This window comes from Nuphar pumila, chromosome 13, assembly GCF_984573655.1.
Source record: "Nuphar pumila chromosome 13, dmNupPumi1.hap1.1, whole genome shotgun sequence".
Taxonomy (NCBI): Eukaryota; Viridiplantae; Streptophyta; class Magnoliopsida; order Nymphaeales; family Nymphaeaceae; genus Nuphar; species Nuphar pumila.
The window spans coordinates 94,430,828-94,452,652 of NC_143261.1; the positions used below are offsets into that span (position 1 = coordinate 94,430,828).

General features: G+C 34.5%; 1 protein-coding gene across 2 annotated transcripts in view; it reads right to left on the bottom strand.

Moving 5' to 3' along the window:
- LOC149819269 (uncharacterized) overlaps window positions 1–10,621 on the bottom strand; it is a 31,457-nt gene extending 20,836 nt beyond the window's left edge. Inside the window, exon 1 of one of the 2 annotated variants that reach the window (XM_089985702.1) lies at window positions 10,326–10,621. The gene's annotated coding sequence lies outside the window, so the exon portion shown is untranslated. Of the gene's footprint in view, window positions 1–8,232; window positions 8,365–10,325 lie in introns of those variants that run through there. The other variant, XM_089985703.1, reaches the window with a different exon arrangement.
- Between the last annotated feature and the right edge of the window lie 11,204 nt (window positions 10,622–21,825).

Below are 21,825 nucleotides of genomic sequence, written 5' to 3' on the forward strand. Positions count from 1 at the left end.
CTCTTGATAAAATCGCAAAAGCCCTCTTCCTTGTGCACGAATCGGCCCCCAAATCGATCTCACAGAACCTAAGGTTCGTGGGTCCCCTTCTAACAGACTCTATTAAACCCAAAAAGAAGAAAGACAACTTTCGGCCTTTTTAAGTGTGCTGATATTGTATCATACGATACAGCACGATACATGGGTGTATTGTATGATACACCCGATACAGGTACGATACACACTCGTATTGCGATACGAGTGTATATCGTATAGTAAAACTCAAAAGTAACGATACGTATTGTACCATACTGTATCGTACGATATGGTATGATATGGTACGATACGTACAACCATGGTCCTAACATTCTAAAATTGCAAAAAGAGTGCTGCTTAAAACTTATGTATGCTGCTAGTTATTTGAAAATTCAAGAAAGTAGTTGTACTACTTTGAAAGTACAAAATAATGATTTTCAAGTTCTAAAATTGCAGAAGATATATTCAGAACTTCCTCAAGCAGTAGTTTTTTTTGTATGGCCAAGATTATTTAAAATATTTGATGTGTGCTACAAAATATGCTGTCTAGAGGCTTACCCAGGACTAACTAGTAAAAAAACCTAGATCTACAAGTGACCTTAGAAACTGATCCTGCTCTAGGAAAATATCTCAATATAATATTGGTTTAGAGAAAAAATAGAAATTGTGTTTTCATTATTGTCTGACGGAGGGACAACTACTTCAATATGTTCATATCGCTAGAAAAGCAAACGGTTCAACGGGCCAGGTTTTACTATAACTACTTGAGATGCATTTGGATAAAATTCCTTTTTCAATTAGGTATGGATTCAACTATTCCTGGAGCCAGGCAATTAGTTAATCATAGACATATTTTAGTTAATGGTTGTCTAGCAAACATACCAAGTTATCGCTGCAAACCCAGAGATATTATCAGTACGAAGGATAGATAAAGATCCATAGCTATCATATGGATTCATCCTCCAACACGGAATTGCCAAAATTCATGATTCTGGCTGAAAATAGCACATATTGTGTCAAGCATGCTTTTTGTGATTGTATTGTTATATATACTTTTTTTCTTAAATCTAGATTTCTTCGTGTTTTTTACACGAAAATTTCTTCTTTTTTTTAGGGATTTTAAGTGTGGTGGGGGCAAAGGTTGTTGCTATTGAGTTAGCAAAACCCACTAAATTATATGAAACAAATTTTAGTACGTGGAAGCATAAGATTGGTAAAACCTTATAGATGAGAAGATATTATGTGTGCTTGAATCTAACCCCCAAATTAAGAATGACAAGTCAACTAAGAAAGATAAGAACCATGATAAAGCCAAAAATGCAATGTGAACATTCATGCAAGATGATCTAATTACGTTTTTTTAGGATTACAAAATTGCCTAAGAGATGGCAGTGGTCATAAAAGAAAAATGTGATACCACCTCAGAGACTTACATTCAACTTCTTCTCGAACAATATAATTCATTTAAAATGAAAGAAAGAGACAATGTGGTTGGCTATGTAAATAAGATGTTAGTCACGGCCAAGGATTTCACTATAGCTGGTAACACCATTCCTAATAGGATGCAAATTTTGACTATACTCAATTGTTTACCATTATTATAGAAACTTATAGCTCACTCAGATTGAGCTCAACCCTTGTTTCCCTTCATGAGTTACCTTTGAAATTAGCATTTAAAGCAGGAGTACATGAAACACAAGACCAAATCTGAACTTATAGTTACTCATGACCAAGGTTTTGATAATTGCTTCTGAATCGGTTCTCTAACCATCGAAAAGTGAGATCGAGCTCTATTTATGGATAGTTTTGTACCCAAGCATGGATTGTTTATGGTTAATGTGATTGAGAAAGATGTTTGATTTCATTGGCAGAAATCAACCTTGGGATGTGTGCCTTGTAGTCTCTTCAATAAAGAAAGAAAAATAAGAAATAAAGGAGAAAGAGATGGGAGAATTAGGATCGTGCCCTCTTCCTTTGGGACATTCTTTTATATAAACATTATATGTTGATGTACAGAATTGCCCTTCACATAACATTACAATACCCAACATGTCATATTACACACAAATGACATAAATACCCCTCTATTACATTATATCGACTCTTCTAACATTCATTTCATCTGATTTGATTAGTAAAGATGTTTAGACTATGTTTTGCTTGAAATGAATGAGTATAATCGCAATTTCTTGCTTGATAATTATAAAGTGCAATAATTTTATATCATATCTTTATGAAAAATATTATGAAATCCTTTTTCATAAGTGTAGTTTTAGTTTTTCACATATTTATGGAACCCAAATTAATGTCTATGCACTTATGATTTTGTGGCCACTATTGATAACAATGAGTTCCCAATTAAGTTTAATCATCACATTGAATATGTTAAATGGTTGAAAATGTTTAAAGCTCCTCCATTTTATTTAAACAAATTTATGGATCATTGATGAAATAAATACCCTACTATTTTTATTGAAATTTGTTGGTTCTCCTCAATTTTTATAGTAGTACCCTTAGATATATAGACAACATCATGGATCCATAGGAAAGTGGAAGTCAGTTTAAATGATTAAGGTCAACCAATGTTTTTCTCTCGAATAGAGGAAATTAATTATTCCGACTAGTACCAAGTTTATTTCCACAAGGATCCTACATACATTAATTGTTCTCCCAAGTAGTTTACTGTTCATGGATAAGTTAGTCAAACATGCAAGTGGAAAAGATCCTTCTTAACCTGAAATATCTGACTATAATAACTTAGTTTTCATTTAGTTGGAAGTAGTGTTTCTAATTATATCTTATGCATACATATCTTGAACAGTGGAGCATATTTATTGTTTGTCATTGCATTATATATGTCATATGCTAAGTGATAGTTTGATATATGGTTTACAGAAAATTGAAAGCTACTTTGGTGCCAACTATGACAAGGAAAATAGTATTTTTAATCATTTTTGGAGAAGTTATTGTTTCTTAAATAAGAAACAATATTTAATGCCCATTATGTACATATGACAAAGATACAGTCTCTGGTGTGGTAGTCATGAAAGCCCTTTGGGTTAATAGCTTCATAACTAATTTGAAGCTGGAAGAGCCAACAAATTGTTTTGTATTTGTTATGATTATAAGGTTGTGGTCAGTTTGATTGAAAATCAAACCATGGCAACGTAAGTTAAAATAAATTGTTTGATACACGATTCATGATAGAATGATTTAGAAAAAAAACCTAAAACATCATAATGAACGAGGTCCCATAAATGTTATGAAATGGAAATGCAGTCATGATTTGCATATAATATCATGACAATACCATGATAAGCATTTGAACTCAAAATAGTGGGAGCGACAGGAATCATAGTGCATGCATTCGGCTCTCATGTCCAAGTGGGAGATGTTGGAGTGCATGTGCATCGTGGCACATGCAAGCCCTAGGTGGCCAAGAGGGCTCATGCCAGTGGAGCCCACGTCCCCATTAACATAGCAGTCAATTTTTTAGTTAAAAAGTTTTTCACGAAATTTATTTTTGGTAATTTTTCAGTTTACCTTTCAAATTGTTTTTCAAATCTCTTATCTCTCTACTTAGATTGAGATGAGAATGAGAGATATGTGGAAGCCATTCCATTTCTGCAAGGGTCCACCCTCTAAAAATGGAGAGAATGAGGGAACAATCAAGATGTATCACAATGAAGAGATTCCCTAAAAAACTGTTGAGACTCTTTGTGAAAGAGATGGTTTTTCCCTATCAATCGCCAGTCTAACGACACTCAGATGCCTCTCTCATCGCTCTTATTTGAATCCCATCTGCTGCGCCATCAAGAGAAACGGGCTTCCCACAAAGAAAAGCAGGTTTCTCATATTTCTAAAGTGGGTTCCCAAAGCTTCCCCTCCTTTCAGGGAAGCAAGGAGTTTCCCGCTTTTGAAACATGCTCATGATTGAAATGTTCACCTTCTTCTTGTACTAAGAAACATTACACAGATAAGGTCTACTCATGTTTGTCGATTTTAATACTGAGAACAATGTGAACATGGTTTTTGGGCTCCTCTATTTGAACTTAGTCTGTTTTAAGCATTGATAAACACTCATATTCACCTTCCCTAAGCATATGTAGTCACAAGAAAATTTTCAGAATAATATTATTGAGATTTTTCCTCAAAAAAATAAAAAACATGCAGTCTTCTTAAAAAAACATGGGAAAAGTTAATGCATAAGGGATGGCCAATAGGGTGCATGAATGTGAAGTAAATAAAGTGAAGGCAACTAATAAGAAGGCCCATGGATCTCCAAAGATCGGGTGTCCGAACCACCCAACAGCTATTCCATCACCGTTGTCCATTGTGGCTCTTTCCACTGTCCAAGCAAGATTGGTTGGTTGATTAGTGAGACAATGTGTGATAAGCTTCATCATAGGGAGGGGAGCAGCCTGGATCATAAGCATCAAATTTGACCCCAGATTCTAGTGTAAACTTATAGTCTAATGACCTTCTAAGGGAATTGTTAGTCCACAATAGCCTAATGATCTTTTATATGTTTATCTCCTCAACAAGGCAAAGGGGAAGAGAGCTTCACTGTGCAAGCAAAACTGGCTCAAAGAGAAGAAAACAAAATGAGACAAAAAAATTGTACAACTTGAAAATACAGTTCCTTAAATGTCACTTGTTCAAACACATTCTTGATTCTCATGAATCTTTTTGAACATTACAACAGTAGAAAAACAGAGATGAGAAACATTAGGAGCTAATCCTTCATCATGCATTTGATCTCCTTGTTGAAGAATGATACTTCAAATACTACATTCCTAGTCTTGACTAGTTGGCTGCGATGAACTTTAGGATATTGGATGATGACTTTCTATTGGTGCAGTGAATGGGACTCCAACAACAAGATAAATGAGGGAGGCACTCAAATGTCATTAGACTAGTGATCGACAAACGCAGACCACTTCTACCTGAGAGGAAATCACTACTGTCAATTAGGATATCTTCCCTTTGATTATATTGATCGTTCTCCCATCCTCACCATTTGTAGAGAGTGGCACCTCTGGAGAAACCAAACGACTCCCACATTTATCTCATTCTCACCTTTTATCCAAATGAATAGACGAAGACGATTTTTGAAAATTTGTTTAAAAGGTAAATAGGAAAAATTATCAAAGATAAATTTTGTCAAAAGCTTTTTAACTCAAAACGACTGCTACTTTAATGGGGACGTGGACTCCACAGACATGAGGCCTTTTGGAGACCTAACGTGCATGTATGTCATGACTCACACGCATGTCAACATCTTCACCATGAGAGCCAAAAGAATGAACCATGATGCATATTACTCTCATTACTCAAAGTTTAAATACTTATCATGGTATTGTCATGATATTATATCCAAATCATGATTGCATTTCTGTTTCATAAGATAAATGGGACCTCATCCATCATGATGCTTTAGAGTCTCTCTTGAATCATTCTACCATGAACCATGCTTTAAACAATTTATTTTAACTCAATAAGTTGTCATGGTTTGACTTTCAATCAAACTGACTGCAACCTTATAATCATAACCAATGTTGTTTGAATTGTACCGTACCATGATTCTACTGATTGTTTCAAGCTACAAATACTTCTTCCACTTGCACGCCTGATTTACTTGTTCTTGAACAGTAAACCACTTGAGAGCAATTAATATATGTAAGATCCTTGTACAAGTAAACCTGGTACCAATGAGAATAATTAAATCTCTCCAACCGAGAGAAAAACCTTGGCTAGCCTTAATTACTTAGATTGCCTTTTGCTTTCCCAAGGATCCATGTATTGTCATTATGTCTAAGAATAATACTTACAAATTTAAGAGAACCAACAATTTTCAATAAAAATATGTAAATAATTTATCTCATTAATGATCCATAAAAAATCGTTTAAACAAAATAAAGGAGCTCCATACATTTTTTACTCGATGTGATGATCAAACTTAATTGCTAGCTTACTATTCTCAACGATGGCCATAAAACCATAAGTAGATCATCATTAATTCAGGTTCTATAAATTTGTGAAAAATAAAATCATATTTTATGGAAAAAGGATTTCAACACATTTTCTGCACAGAGATGATATATAAGTATTGATCTTCATAATTATCATATTGGGGATTATGATGATATTCATTTCAAGCAAATCAAATCAAAGCATCTTTATTAATCAAATCAAATGAAATGAAATCAAACATGCTTTTCAATCACATCGACCATAAATAATCCATGATCGAGTACAAAACTACCCGTAAATAGAACCCGACTCCACTTTTCGATGGTTATAAAACCAGCTCAAAAGCGTACATCAAAACCCTTATTCACCAACATAGGGACTGATGACACAACGTTATGCCTCATGGAAGGAACATAAAATACATCAGATAAAGTGATATTTTCATCGGCAATGGGGAGTATATATGACCCAGCACCTACCATGTTACAATAGGTGTTATTCCCCATGTGGAGCATAGGATGTTCCCTAGACTTGCAGTCTACCAAATTGATTGCTCCCTCTTTGGATACTCAAAGTGTCATGTAGCCCCAAAGTCAATCCACTATCCATCAATCTTCTTATTGACAATAAGACATCCTCTGACCACGCAAGATATTTGCTTGCTTCCACCATCCTAATGCTTGTCATCATTGTCATGTCTTAGACAGTTCGCCTTGAAGTGTTTGTGCATGCCGCAGACAAAACAATTGCCAAAAGCAAGAAGCGATGGGTGTTGTTTTGGGGGCTTATTAGGTTGAGCCTTAAGATTGAACCTGTTATTATTATTATTATAATTATTATTATTATTCCTTTTGAACTTGGGTTCAAAACAATGAAACTTACCCTTTTCATGATGAACTGTCTATGACTAGATTCACCCTGGTCATTAGTAACTAGAAGTTCTGATTTTGTCTCGCATTTCATGTGTTCTTGCTCTAACACCAGTTCTAAGGGTAACTCAAGAAGGGAAACATGGGTAGAGCTCAACCCAAGTGTTGTTGCTACAACTTTTTAGGATAATGGTAAACTAATGAGTATAGTCAAAATTTGCATCCTTTCAGGAATGGTGTTACTATCTCTAGTGAGATCCTTGGCCATGACCAACATCTTATTTACATGATCAATCACATTATCCCCCTCTTTCATTTTGAACGATTTGTATTGTTTAAGAAGAAGTTGAATGTGAGTCTCTGAGGTGGTATCATATTTTTCTTTAATGGCAACCATCATTTCTTTGGCAATTTTATAATCTTCAAAACCCATTATTAAATAATCTTGCATGAATGCCAACATTGCATTTCTAGCTAATATGTCATCTTCTAAAAATTTGTCATAATCCTTCTTTTCTTGTTCAATTGTTTTTTATTCTTGATTGGGAGTTTAGATTCAAGTACATATGATATATTCTCATCTACAAGGATGTACCCGATTTTACACTTCCACATACTAAAATTTGTCCCATCTAATTTGGTGGTTTTTGCTAACTCAATAGCAGCAACCTTTGCCCCAACCACTTTTAAAAATCCTCAATATATAATCTTTGTATATCAAAGAAAACCATAAATATTGAGATTAAAAAAAACTATTAGGTACTGGATACTTTCAAAAAGGAATGTTTTAACCAAAATGATCAAATAATTTTACATTCTCTCTCAATTAATAATCATGAATCATGTAATTAACTAACTTGCATGATCAATGTAACTATAAAATACAAATTGTCAACACTCTTGATGATTTTTATGCAATTCTAAGAATATCATAATAATCCTTTAGCAATTTTAGCAAGTATTGAATCATGCTCAGCATATCCTATGCTTATATCAGCTATACTGCAATTTTAGAATAACAAAACAGCTTATCTGCAATTCTGAAACATTGTATATACTTTTCTATAAATACAGAAAGCATAATAGCTAGCAAGCCTAGCATTTATTTTCAAAAACGAGTGATGCACTGATTTCTAAATACAACAACTAAGAATCGTCAGAGATTAATAGCATAAGTTGCAGCCACTAATACGTAATATCAATAGAACATAATCACCAGCATGTCCTTTTCAGTAATCATAACCATCATTGTTTAATAACTTTGAACCACTGGACAATAAAATTTGTATAAACATAGCATTTGCAGAGGAATTGTTAGAAAAGAATGATTCTAGATTTCTCTATATTCATGATTGTGATTGATAGAAAGCCCTACCTCTTTCCCATCTAGTGGTCATCCTGGAGTGTGCTTTGGCACTACTAATGCAGCTTTGTGAGTGCTTTAACGGAAGCTAATTCGCATATATGCAGTGTTGTCTTTCGTACCATTGACTCGCACTATTCATTGACGAAGGCAGCCTTTTTCCTAGGGTTGGCTTGGGTGGTGAGGCTGCTTAGAACAAAAGCAGGCCAACTCAAAATGGTATCCACTGTGATCTTATCCGCTCTTTGATAGAAGACTGCTCTCGGATTAAAAAGAAAAAAAAAAGAGACAAAAGAAAGAGTTCCAGCATATAAGAGTTAATCAACCAATAAGATGACAGAAGTTTCAATGGTCACCAGCAGAATGCCCAAAAGCACAGACCCAAAAATACGCTGGATTCTGATGATGATCAAGCGAGAAGAATGCTAAAGAGAGAGGGCTTTTGACTACCAACAGGTTGCAGTCAAGAAATCCCTAAGGCCAGTGAATATGGAACTAGTTCCAGCAACGGATCATGCAACCGAAAGGCTCTCACACTATTTGGTGGACAAGGATGTACAAGACATTCCATGGAGAAAAGGTTCTACAGATGATGGTTATATGCAATCAGACTATGTGTGTGTTCTTGTGTGGGTTTTAGTCAAGGTTTAAAGAGTTTGCTTTGTCGAAGTCATTTCAGGCCGTCCTATGCAGAATCCGTAGCACACCAAAAGGAGGTTTAATGTCTCTAAAAAAGATGTGCAAGCCTACGGTGGTGCTTACCATGAAAACAGATCCAAATGAATGCTTAACAATCAAGGTACATGCTTTATTCCATTCGGTTGATGTGGTCTGCCATGCATAGTGAGAATGAAAAAATCGCAACAAGTCTTACTCTGCAACATGTGGTGTTGCAGACAAACTACTCGCACTATTCATTGACGAAAGCGGCCTTTTTCCTAGGGTTGGCTTGGGTGGTGAGGCTGCTTTTCTTAGAACAAAAGCAGGCCAACCCAAAATGGTATCCATTCATTGAAGAAAGAGTTCCAGCATATAAGAGTTAATCAACCAATAAGATGACAGAAGTTCCAATGATCACCAGAAGAATGCCCAAAAGTGCAGACCCAAAAATACGCCGGATTCTGATGATGATCAAGCGAGAAGAATGCTAAAGAGAGGGCTTTTGACTACCAACAGGTTGCAGTCAAGAAATCCCTAAGGCCTGTGAATACGGAACTAGTTCTAGCAACGGATCATGCAACCGAAAGGCTCTCACACTATTTGGTGGACAAGGATGTACAAGACATTCCACAGAGAAAAGGTTCTACAGATGATGGTTACATGCAATCAGACGATGTGAGTGTTCTTGTGTGGGTTTTAGTCAAGGTTTAAAGAGTTTGCTATGTCGAAGGCGTTTCAGGCCGTCCTATGCAGAATGCATAGCTCACCAAAATGTGGTTTAATGTCTCTAAAAAAAAAACAGCAGTTTGGAAGCCTATGACGGTGGTTACCATGAAAAAAGATCCAAATGAATGCTTAACAATCAAGGTACATGCTTTATTCAATTTGGTTGACGTGGTCTGCCATGCATAGTGAGAATGAAAAAATCGCAACAAGTCTTACTCTGCAATATGTGGTGTTGCAGACAAACTACTCGATGAAATGCCTAAACCAACCAGTTAGGGTTGATTAGGCAATAAAGCAGCCTATATGGATGTGTACATGCATCCAATCCGATTGTTGTGCAGATTATCCACTGCAGTAAATCAATACTAGAGAAGGGGTTTGGGCATACTGGATTGCTGCAATTAGAGTCAACTTTAAGAGACCGATTGGAATTTTTGATGTTGGAGAGCTTTGCTGCTCCAATCCTCTTTAGAATGTGCTCTGGTACCATTGTTGGCGCATCGAACAGGACTCCAAATAAGAGAAATGAGGGAGGCATTCAAGTATCGTTAAACGTGGCGTTTCGGTCGCAGGTGATGGCAATGCTTCAAAGAAAGGTTATGGGGATAACGTCTACAGAAGACAGATAAGAAGAATCCCACTATGCATACATTTTAGGCATTTACATTTTCATTTCCGAAACACAAAAGGTATTAAAAAAAAGGAACAAGAGCACTAACCATGGGAAGGTGCAAAGAAGTTGGGGATGACGAAGTGAACACAGTCCTCGCCTAAACAGTTGCAGGTGGTCTTCGTCACGACGCTTCTTTAGGTCACACAGATTTTTGGGGGAAGGGAAGTTTGAGGATGGCAATAGACACCCAAACGAGTGGATGAGGGACAGGAAGAATGGAAGAGGGACGAGGGAACTAAACGATAAGAGAGAGAGAGAGAGAGAGAGAGAGAGAGAGATGGCGACGAAGGGATTAGAGGGGTTCCCTTTTCGGTCGTGGGAGTTCCATCCCACTGTCTCTCCAGGACCGTAATCAGAGGGCGTTGATATCGTTCTGGGGAAAATCTCGGCGAGGAAAAATTCGCGATAAATTTCTTTGGGGGAAAATCTCAGGAGAATTACTATGGAAGAAATTATATAAATGTATCACAAATAATAATTATAAATCACAAAAGGCGTAAAAATGTACGGATATTAGGAACCATTTTATTGCAATGTTACCAATGTATTGTTGCTAAAATAGGTGATTTTTTTTCAATGTTGTTAAAATCGATTCACCTGATGAATCGGTTTCTTAAATAACCTCCGAATAGAATCGACTCGTTTGCCAATCAGCAACTTTTCACCTTGTTATTAAACAATAAGAAATATTTAAAAAATAATAAATAATGTGAAATGATAGGTGAATCGACCCCTTCTGAATCAGCTAAGGATCTGAATCGGGCGATTCTAACATTTATTTGTTTTTTTTTAAATGTTAAGCTTTCGAAAATATTGCGATGAGGCCCACAAGGGGTTCCCGCGAATGCGAGAGCACTTTTCTCTTTTTAAGATGACCATGGTTCAAACCCAAGCTGCAATGACAAAGTTGGGTGCACTATGGTTGCAGGGAGGACCTCAAGGGTTTGATCTACCGGGTACCAACAAATGTGTAGTTAGTGATACCTGACGAGGGGGGTTTCCATTATCCTGACCAAGAAAAAAAATATAAAATGATCGTACTATACTCAAAAAATGATGTGTTTTCTCAAATAACCTACAAAATTCAAAATCATTCAAATTTGCAATTTCTTACTATAAAAATATATTTGTTTATCTTTTGCACGAGCAAAGTTTTTGCAGATATGCAAACTTCCTTCCAAATATTCAAATATGTGAATTTTCTTCCACATATGTGAATTTTTTCTTAAATATATAATTTTTTTCCAAATATGAGAAATGGTAAATTTCATTCTAAATATCTGGATTTCTTTCTAAATAAGTGAATTTTCTTATAAAGAATTTAGTGACACTTTTAAAGCATCGCTAATGGTTTTAGCACTGCTTCAAAAGTTTTTTACTTTTAACGCACTTTTGCAAATACTAAGCATAAGACCTTTTGCCTCACATTCATGAATACAATACGACATTCACAACCATGAGTTGCAAAGGTTCCCAAAATGTGTGAACTGTTGTAGAAGTGTGGAACCTGATTTCTACCTTGAGATAAAATTTGAATTTGTGTGGATTTAACTTCACGGTAAGTTCATGGGGGTATAACGTCCCATTTCCCATAAGGTGGGGGTTCGAGGATAAAATCGCATAAGGGGCACAAGCATGAGGACATTCATAAATATGTGGGAGAAAATTCACATATTTGGATATTTGAAAGGAAGTTTGCATATATGGAGGAATTTCGCTTGTGTGAAGGGTAAAAATATCCTTTTATAGACAAAAAATTATGAAATTATAAATCAGGTGGATTTCAAAAATTATAAAGCATTAAAAAATGCTTCATTTTTGCCGTACAGTATGGTTATTTCCTGAAGAAAAAAAAAAGATGTTTGTTTATTAGATATGGCATGCTTGAACCAACACTATATCTAGCTTCGAAAATGTAATGTCCAAAAAAAATTAATGTTTAATAAATTCTGAAAATCAAGTCTTTATGAATACTGAACCAACCTAGATATGATTCGAAGTCTAAAAATCATGATTTGAATAATTATTTGATCAAAACACTGATTCAAGCTCTGAACCTTTGACAGATCCAAACAGAGAGTTTTTCAAAGTCCACAATTTAGGGACATATTCATAAATAATTAAATTATCAAGGATAAAATAGTAATTTTCCACTCCAATGGCATATTTAGTTAAACTCTCAAACTATAAAAGGGTAAAAAGATAATTTTTATATCAAAGGTATTTTCAGAGAATTAATAAAATTATCAAGGGTAAAACAATAATTGTGTATCCTAGTGGCAAGGTCAAGTAAATTTCTAAACCATTAAAGGTTAATATAATAGTTTTTTATAACCAAGTAGTAATTTGATTATATGGGATCTGAATAAGGGCAATTCAAGTATAAAATTTAGGTATTTGTGATATTTCATTATTATTTTATTCTTTTTAAAATGATAGAACATGTTTTTTTGAAAACCATGTTCTTAAAAACATGGGAGAACATGGTTTTCCAAAACCATGTTCTTTAGGTGTGGAATTTTAGAGAGAGGATGGCACTCTCCCTCTCTCTCTTGCTAACACTTGCAAGAGAGAGGGTGAGACACCCCCTCCCTTCTTAAAAAAATGACACCCAGGGGGTTATAAACCCCACAGGGGGGTGACACCTCCTCTAGGAGCTATAAATAGCCCCCCACCCCCTTCTCTCTCTACATAAATTTCCTTTCCCATTTTCTCTCTTTAGCTTTCCCTCGCTCTCTATCCTAAATCCCTTCCTTCTCTCTCTAACTCCAGTCCCTTCTCTCTAGAAATTCTAACCCAAACCTTTGTTAAATTTTTTATCTCTTTTGCCAAAACCTTTCAAGCTCCTTGCCACTATCTAAGTACGGTCTTCGTTTTCTCAAATGAGTGTCGAAGGGTTAGAATCAGCTTCTTGAGTTCAAATAGTGGAAGTTCTGCTTACTTTGGTAGAAATTCCTAAATTCTATCCCAAAAGCGCTGCTCGATTTATTTACAAATAAGGTAAGTACCCGTATTCCTCATCTAGACTTTAGCATGTGCTCGTAGGACTTCTTATTCCTTGTCTAGACCCTTAGGGTTTCTTTTTTAATTTAAATTGAGTCAATTTTGCCAAAATTTAATCCAATCCTGCCTTTACACTAGAGAGGTTCTGTTAAAAATTATATACATGTTTTTAAACATTCAAAACTACTATAACAGTAGTTCTCACAAAAGTTTTATAAATATTTTTAAAATTTTAAAATATTATAACCAGAGTTCTGGCAAAAAAATATAAATATTTTAGAAATTTTGAATTATTTTAGTAATAATTATGTTTAAAAAAATTATAAATATTTCATAAAATTTGAACTTCTATAAAAGCAATTCTCTAACAAAAAAATTAAAACCCTTTCTAGATATTCGAATAATTTTTTTTTTAGAAAAACCTTTATTAAAATTTTAAGATGAAAAGTCATGTTAAAAGTTTTACAATTCAAAATCGAGTTCAAGACCTTTTTCAAATATTTGAGTCTTTACAGAGGAAACTCTGTAAAATAATTTATAATAGATAAGGTCATTTAAAAAAAAACTTTAGATTTTTCATATAAATATAATTATGGTTCTTAAAATAATTTTTTCTAGGATAAGTGCTACCCAAAAAATTCTAGAAAAACATAATCTAATTTGATAAAAATTTCTACCAGAATACTACCAACAATTATCGTTTTGCCCTACCTCGATACCCCGGTTACTACATAAAATTCAAAGTAAGTTATTATACCAAAAACTTATAATTTAAAATATTAAATATATTTTGGATACTTGCATCAAAATTTTAGACGTGAATTATGTTAGCATGAACAATTATATACCTTGATCCATGTTCATATGTTTTAAACCATATTTACATACATTAATCATATTTGCATGCATCAATTTAGGTTAGTATGCCTTGAATGCTTGTTATAAAGATTATTGTTTAATAATGAGATTAGGGTTTAATGAAATTCTGCAGATTTTGAATTAAAATGCTTGAAATTATTGTTTATGAAATGAATTATTTTAGCCAGGCTATGACCAGGGTTCGAGCAACATTTGTTGTCACTGAGCATGTTGATGAATGTATAGCATGTGATTATTTTTGAAAAGTATCATTGTACTAAAATTTTTCTTATGTACAAGTTGTTAAATGAATCATGCTTACACATAAACTTAAAGTGATTTTTTGTCTTCATAGGTGAAGTACTTGTATATACAGAGCAACATTAAATGGGTTGAAAAAAAACTAATGGAAATACATGGTATAATACAATTTTGGCTTACCTTGGAGAAAGTAGGTGGTACAAGCCTCGAGTGATATGTGAAAATGTTTTTATAAGCAATAGATTCCCATGAGTCTCCACTCACTCGCAGGTTTTGGAGACCGAGGCAAGTGACTGCCCCAACTTCTACAAAAATTCATGATGCATCCGAATCAACATTTTAGTGGCCCTTGGAGGATTTCTTCCAGTTGCAAACCATTCTCCTTGGGATCCATACACTAGTCATTTAGGGTAATTAAAATATGCATGGCATAATAAACCCCTAGATTATCTCAGTTGTACGACGGCTAGTGACCTGCGAGTACCCGTAGGGTTAATAAATATCGAAACAAAAACTCTAATATTTAAATAACTACTTGTAAAAAGGTGGACAATGTCATTGTTATTAAATGCATGAATTATTATTTGTATTAAATGTATAAGTGATTACTTGCATCATACTGAATACGTGAGTTGTTATTTGCTTAAATTACGTATTTCATATAGTCTGAATTTGAATTGCATAAGTATAGTGAATTCATGATTCTTAAATATGTTTTGATATTTTAAGTTACCTGGAATTGGTATTTACTTACGAGCCTATCACAAGTCTGACCCCATGTTATGGAAAAATACAAGTTCAGGTACAAAACACCTTACACGAGAGTAAATTTTGAGTGGGAGTGGCATCGAAGAATCAAGATTTTCAAAATCCTGAAAAAACTTTAGGATTTTTATTTTTTCAAACCTAAATATTTAATTGTCTAAACTTTTGTAAAAGACTTTGTATATAATGCATGTTTAAATTAAATTATGCCTTGATTTATATTGTGGTTCTTATAATGTAACTCACCCAAGGTTTTAAATCGAAGTTTGAAATTGTTTTCATTGTTTATTTAAAAAAAATTAATTAATTTTTATGTATTTTTTAAAGGTTAGAAATCTTAGAGCCTTACAGTTGGTATAAGAGCAAAGTTTTGGAATTTCTGCTTTAAGATCCATCATGCCTCCAGCATCACACTATGAGTACTTAAATTATATTATATTTTTGCTTATGTAAAATTCAATTAAAAGATAAGAAAAAACATTCATGATTAAGGTAAGTCAGAACATTCATGTAGTATGAGATGCATGAGTATTTATAGCTTTCCTTTTTCATGTATAAAACAAGTCCTAATATTCATGTAGTATGTGATGCATGAATGGTGGTGATTTTCTTATTCATTTGGAATAAATAATTGATATTTGTATACCTAAGGTCGTCCCCTCAATAATGACATTAGAATAGTGATTCTCTAACTATAATGGCATAGGATAGTGTTGTCCAATGTTTCAACAGTGGGTGATGAGACCTAAAGTTAGCCGAAGAATATTTAAGTCAGTTCTTCAAATGACCATAAAAAGAACATAAAGGTTTTGTTAGTTTTAGAAATATGAAAAATAAACACATATTTATTAGATGATGTATATATTGTATTTTTATCTATTTATTTTAATTACAAATTTATTTAATATAGGATGGCTTCTTGAGTACAAAGGAATCCACCTCATGAATGGAACCAACAACAAGACTTTGTTATTGAAACCCTTAACAATTTCACCACTGCTATAAGAAATCAAGCCCAAACTATACAAGTATTAGTCATACCTTTGGAAGCCTACCATAACCAAAATGAAGTTTCGTATGAGAAATTTCTTAGACTGGATCCACCTACATTTACGAGGAAGACAGATCCGAAAGCAGCTAAAGTTTGGATATGAGAAACGGAGAAGATCTTTTATGTACTGGTCGTGCCCGAATATTGCAAGGTAGACTTTAGCGCCTATCGTCTGAGAGAGAATGCAGAGCGTTGGTGGGCATCCACTTTAGAAATTAAATTTAAAATTAGACCAGTTACTTGGGAATAGTTTGTAGAAGTCTTCTACACTGTCTACTTTTCCAAACATAAGAAGAGTCGTAAGATGAGAAAATTCCTCGAATTGCAACAAGCACTCACCTTACCTGAATAGATTACCAAAATTATAAATTTAAAAAATAATGCCCACATGTATATGATACAGAAGAAGAAGTGACAAAGACATTTGCCAGAGGACTGAAGTCAGTACTTCGAACCAAAGTATTTACTAATAGACCAGAAACATTAGATAAGGTCGTTGAAATGGCTACCTTGCTTCAGAAGGACTCGAAAGAATTATAAAAGTATCAATTGACTTAAGTACCACAGTCTAGAGGCCAAAAGAGCTGGCCGAAGAGGAAGATTTAAGAAGATAGGCTTGACCCACAGGCCAAGAAGCAGAAGAAACTGGAAGAAGCCTTGCCCCAACAACCAAATGCAAGATGTCTAGGATGTAATCATTTCTGCAACGGTTAGCCATGCCCCTTCAACACTAGAGGATGCTTATATTGTGATAAAATGGGCCACTATGTCAAGGATTGTAACAATAAGATGACATAATAGAAAAGACAAAATGTTGAAAGATCTCAGCAGTAGATATAGCGGCCCGAAGGGGGTTGCCGACTAATTTAATACTAAATTTTTTGAACTTAATGTAAATTATCTTGATCATTAATATGAGCTCGTGTTGTCAAATTCAAACTATATATGTATGATCTGTGTTAATGACACCACAACAGAACCAACAGATGATAGCATGTGGGTACGGGATACCTAGCCAGTCTTAGGTTAAGTTTTCTAAATATTGTGATATCTTTGTTTGATAAATGAATTAATTTGAGATATGTCAACACAAGATGAAATTGATTTATATAATAGAGTATTAATTATGATACATGATGGATTATTAACATTGATAAATATGATTGACTCACATATGATTTGTGGTATTGGGCAGTTATCTTTGAGTTAACCTTTGTATTGACTGTCGTCATGTGTATCACATTTTAGCCAGACTCAAGTACCGATGTGATAGTTACTCATACTTGTGAGTACATGGACATGGTGTGATTGTGACCCATACTTGAGAAGTATTGGAGTTTTGGCCATGAGATCCAATACCGAGAGGGTATAATGTGTGAAGGATGTATGCCATGTGTTTTGTAGCGGTAGTTGTGTTTTGGTCAAAATAATGGTATCATGATGGTACGATATGTAAAATGTTAGCTCAGGGTACCTTGATCATGAGAATATAATGCATGTTTAAATTAAATTATGCCTTGATTTATACTATGGTTCTTAGAATGTAACCCACCCAAGGTTTTACTCTGAAGTTTGAAATTGTTTCCATTGTTTTTTTTTAAAAGAAAATGAATTTATTAATTTTTACATATTTTTCAAAGGTTAAAAATTTCTGGGCATTACAAAAAATCTAACATAAGGCTCAATATACAATATGAGCTTTTACAAATTATTGATTAGTTTGTCATGTATGTGTGAAACATGTTTTAGAATAACTATATTAATTCTTGCAATTTAATCTTTAAAATGTTATATTTGTGTGTATAAGCATGCTTATAAGACAAGTTCATAGAGTATTGTAATTCAATGGTTAATTTGTTATATATGTGTGTCACTTAAATTTGAGTATTATATTCAATAATTAAACTGTGATATTTGACTGATACCAACATGATCCACATCTAAAAAATTCAAAAGATCAGACATCCCTCGTGAGCTGGTTCTATAGTTTTCAAGCACACTCGTGGTTTCTAATATTAATGAAGGAAAAGAAGGACTAGTTGTATGATATGTATTTAAAAAATTCTTGGAAGTCACACCATGGAACATCAATCATAGTCTCTTAGAGTCCATTGTATAATTTTGAAATCCGACAACCAACACATTATTCTTCAAAGATATTAAGATGATCACCACATTGGAAGACGTTGCATGAATCATTGGATTTAAGTGTCATGTGAAGCTAGCGAGTTCGCATCGGTGGAGAGATTTCAAGTGCATGTGTGATCTTTATTTGAGAGCAAATGATGATGTGTTGGAGGTGAAAGGCTGAAATTATCATGGTTGAGGAGACACTTTGTGTAACAACTCCAAACTCACACTTGAAAATTCATATTTTTTATTATTATAAGGGAACTTACATTTTTAAATCTTTGCGGAAAAGCAAACCCACAGTCCTGGGCCACATAACAAATTCCATATCCATCACACAACACCTATTTCAAACAATGATTTAAATCAAACCATAATTTAATTTATATTGAAATCAATTCAATAAATTTAACTTTAAGTTTATAAGTTTAAACACAATTCAATTCCATAATAGTTAGAATCTTCGTCACTAAATCATAAATTGTCGTCCTCTTCAGCCAGCCATTTCCACTATCACTATACTTTGCTAATTCTAGGTGTCAACACCTAGAAAAGGTTTTTAAAAACAGGTTAAGAACTGAAGTTCTTGTACGAGACCCTCTCAAAATTCAACAGTAAAGAAAGAAGCATACATCAATTCAAACATATGATTTAAGATAGCCTTAAAGAACAATTTACCATTAAATAAGGATACAATTTAAACCAATTTAATACAGGCAATCAAAATCACATGTTATACAAACCAATGCTACATGAACCAATGCATGAATGGCTTTTTATCTCATTACAAACCATTGCTTTTGAATGCAATTCAGTTAAGTTTTCATCTTGAACAAATCTTGTCATACTATAAACGAGTTAAATCTCGAGGTTCAAGGCAGTCACCAACTGTATTTTAAACATACAATTTGTATTTTATTATATGGGTCGCACACATGTCCCTCAATTGACGTTGGGCATCCTGTAAACACCCCAAATTTTCCTTATCTATTCTCAGACACTCCCCCTCTTGCAGATGCCAACCCTGGTAGGTCAGTATAGGAATCCAAACCTAAGCTTATCTCAGTTTAGGTGCTATTTTATCCCCTTTTACCAAGAAAATTACCATTTTAACCCTAAGTTATCCCAGACCCCTGTTAGTCAGAGACGACCAAGCTCATTCCTAAGCTCAGAACAATTACAATGTCAGTCGTTTCTAGCTCATCTAAGCTCACGATGAGCAGATTATGTTCATTTCTAATCATTCCTGCCAAAATGGGTTCATTTCCTCATAAATGAGCTCATTTCTCACTCGAATCCAAGTCAATTATCTCTGAGTCAGTCGTTCCTAGTCAATCCTATCCCTTTGAGTCTAGCGTGAGCTCACCAGAAGTTCAAGTGTTCCAGTTTTAGTTCAAATCCATTTCTCATTGTCTAGGAGTTCATTTTAGCTCATTTCAGCTCATTTTAGCTTAAATTGAGCTAAGTTCAGTCAGTTGAGCTAGTGTTTGAGCTTCAGTTTTAGTTCATCTCAGTATTACTAATCTTTGTTCCAGCTCAAGCTCAGTTTTTGTTCGTACCTCACTTCACTCCAGTGATCATTTATCTGAAAATAACATAATTTCTTGACCATTCAGTTTAGGAGTTTAGTTGAGCCAGTGTCTTGTCAGTTCATTTGAGTTCCAAAACCCTAGAACTCAGTTTATTTCAGCTTATTCCAGTTTAAACTAGCTAAAACCCCAGTTTTCAGTGTCACTCTTGCCCCTGCAGAGACAAGAAACCATTTCTTGAACCATTTTGCATCTTTTTATCAAAATTATCACTTTTTAAACTGATACAACTATCAATCAGGGTCCAATACTTAAAATTCTTCATCTAGGGTTTGCATTTCACATGACATTCCATATCATTTTTCATCATTTCTTATCATTTTTCATTATTTCATGTCATTTCATTATATTTCATCTCATTTTCGAGATCCAGAACTCCAATTTTTGAAAATTCCAATCTAGATTCGAATTTTAAAGCTTTTCGAAATCAATTTCAAATCCTGGGTTTTCAAATTGATATTTTTACCCCCAGGACTCTAAATTTAGAAATATTTTCCTGACAAAACAATCTGGATTCCTTTCAAACTCGATTTTCAAATTTTCAAACTAGATCTACTCTGTAAAGGGGTATAGAATTTCAAAATTTGAGTTTTATTTCAAATTTCCAAAAATATTTCATTTAATCCAAAAAAAATTCTGAGAAATCATTCTACCCCTTTGGTTTTCAAAATGAATTCTGAAATTATGCGTGGGACCCACTTCCAAGGTGGCGCCACACTCAAAAACTTTCAAACCTTTCTTTCCTTTTTTGTTTATTTTGTTTTTCTTTTTATTTCATGTATTTCCTCAAGCTAGGAGAAATGGACCCCACAAGGGAGGTCAACCCCCTCTCTCTCTCCTTCCTTTCCTTTCTTCTCTCCCCCCTTTTTTCCTTTCTTATCCTTTTCCCTCTCTTTTTTCCTTCCTTTTCTCTGTCTCTTTTCTTTCCTTCTTCTCTTTCTTCTTTCCTTCTTTTCTTTCCTTCTTCTTTCTTTCTTCCCTTTCTTTCTTTCTTTCTTTCCCTCCTTTTCTTCTCCCTTTCCTCTCTCCTCCTTGACGCCAACCCCTTCTCCTTCTTTTCTTCCCTTCCTCTCCCCTTTCCTTCTTTCCCCTCTTCTTTCCTTCTTCTTCCTTTCCCTTCTTTCCCTTTTTTTCTTTCCCACCTACTAAAACCCAACAACATCACACGGCTGGGCCAATCGGGTTCTCTCACCCATTCACGCCTAAGCACTCTCTCTCTATCACATGGCTCCATCTTCCCTTGCTTCAGCCCTCCTTGTGGCAGCAAGATCAAGCACCTTTGTTTCAGCCACCAGATCCTCCTCCTTACACAACAACCTTCAACCTTGAAGCAACAACCTCTTCCTTTAGCCGGTATTGGACCTTTGCTCCAGCCACAACTCCAACAAGCAAGCAAGGCTTTAGCTTCTTAACCAACCTTCAACAGCTACCTCCAACCTTCAACATCACCTCCTCCAACCTTGGTGACAATCATCTCCACAGTTGCAGCCCTCCTTCAGCCGATCCAAGGTAAGCCCGTATTCCTCCTTATGTTGTACTTATTTTCTTTAAAACGTCATTGGTGTTCTCTTTAGGATGATGAATCTAATGTAAAAATCAATTTAGAACTGGGTTTACGTTACTGAAAAATTCTATACTTATTGTTAAGGCTAAGTAGGTGAGGTGATCCGTCCGATGGATGGATCAGGTCCCTCTCGTCAATAGCCAAAATCAACCAATTTCATACCCCCCCCCCTTGATTTTCTTTGTTTTAAGCATGGCTTTCATATAAATCGCATGTTTTAGGTATTTTGTTTAATTAGTTTTACCATTTTATAGGTATTTTACTTAGTTTCATTACTATTCTGATTAGTTATAACATTTTTATTCAGGTGTCCAGTCCAATCGTT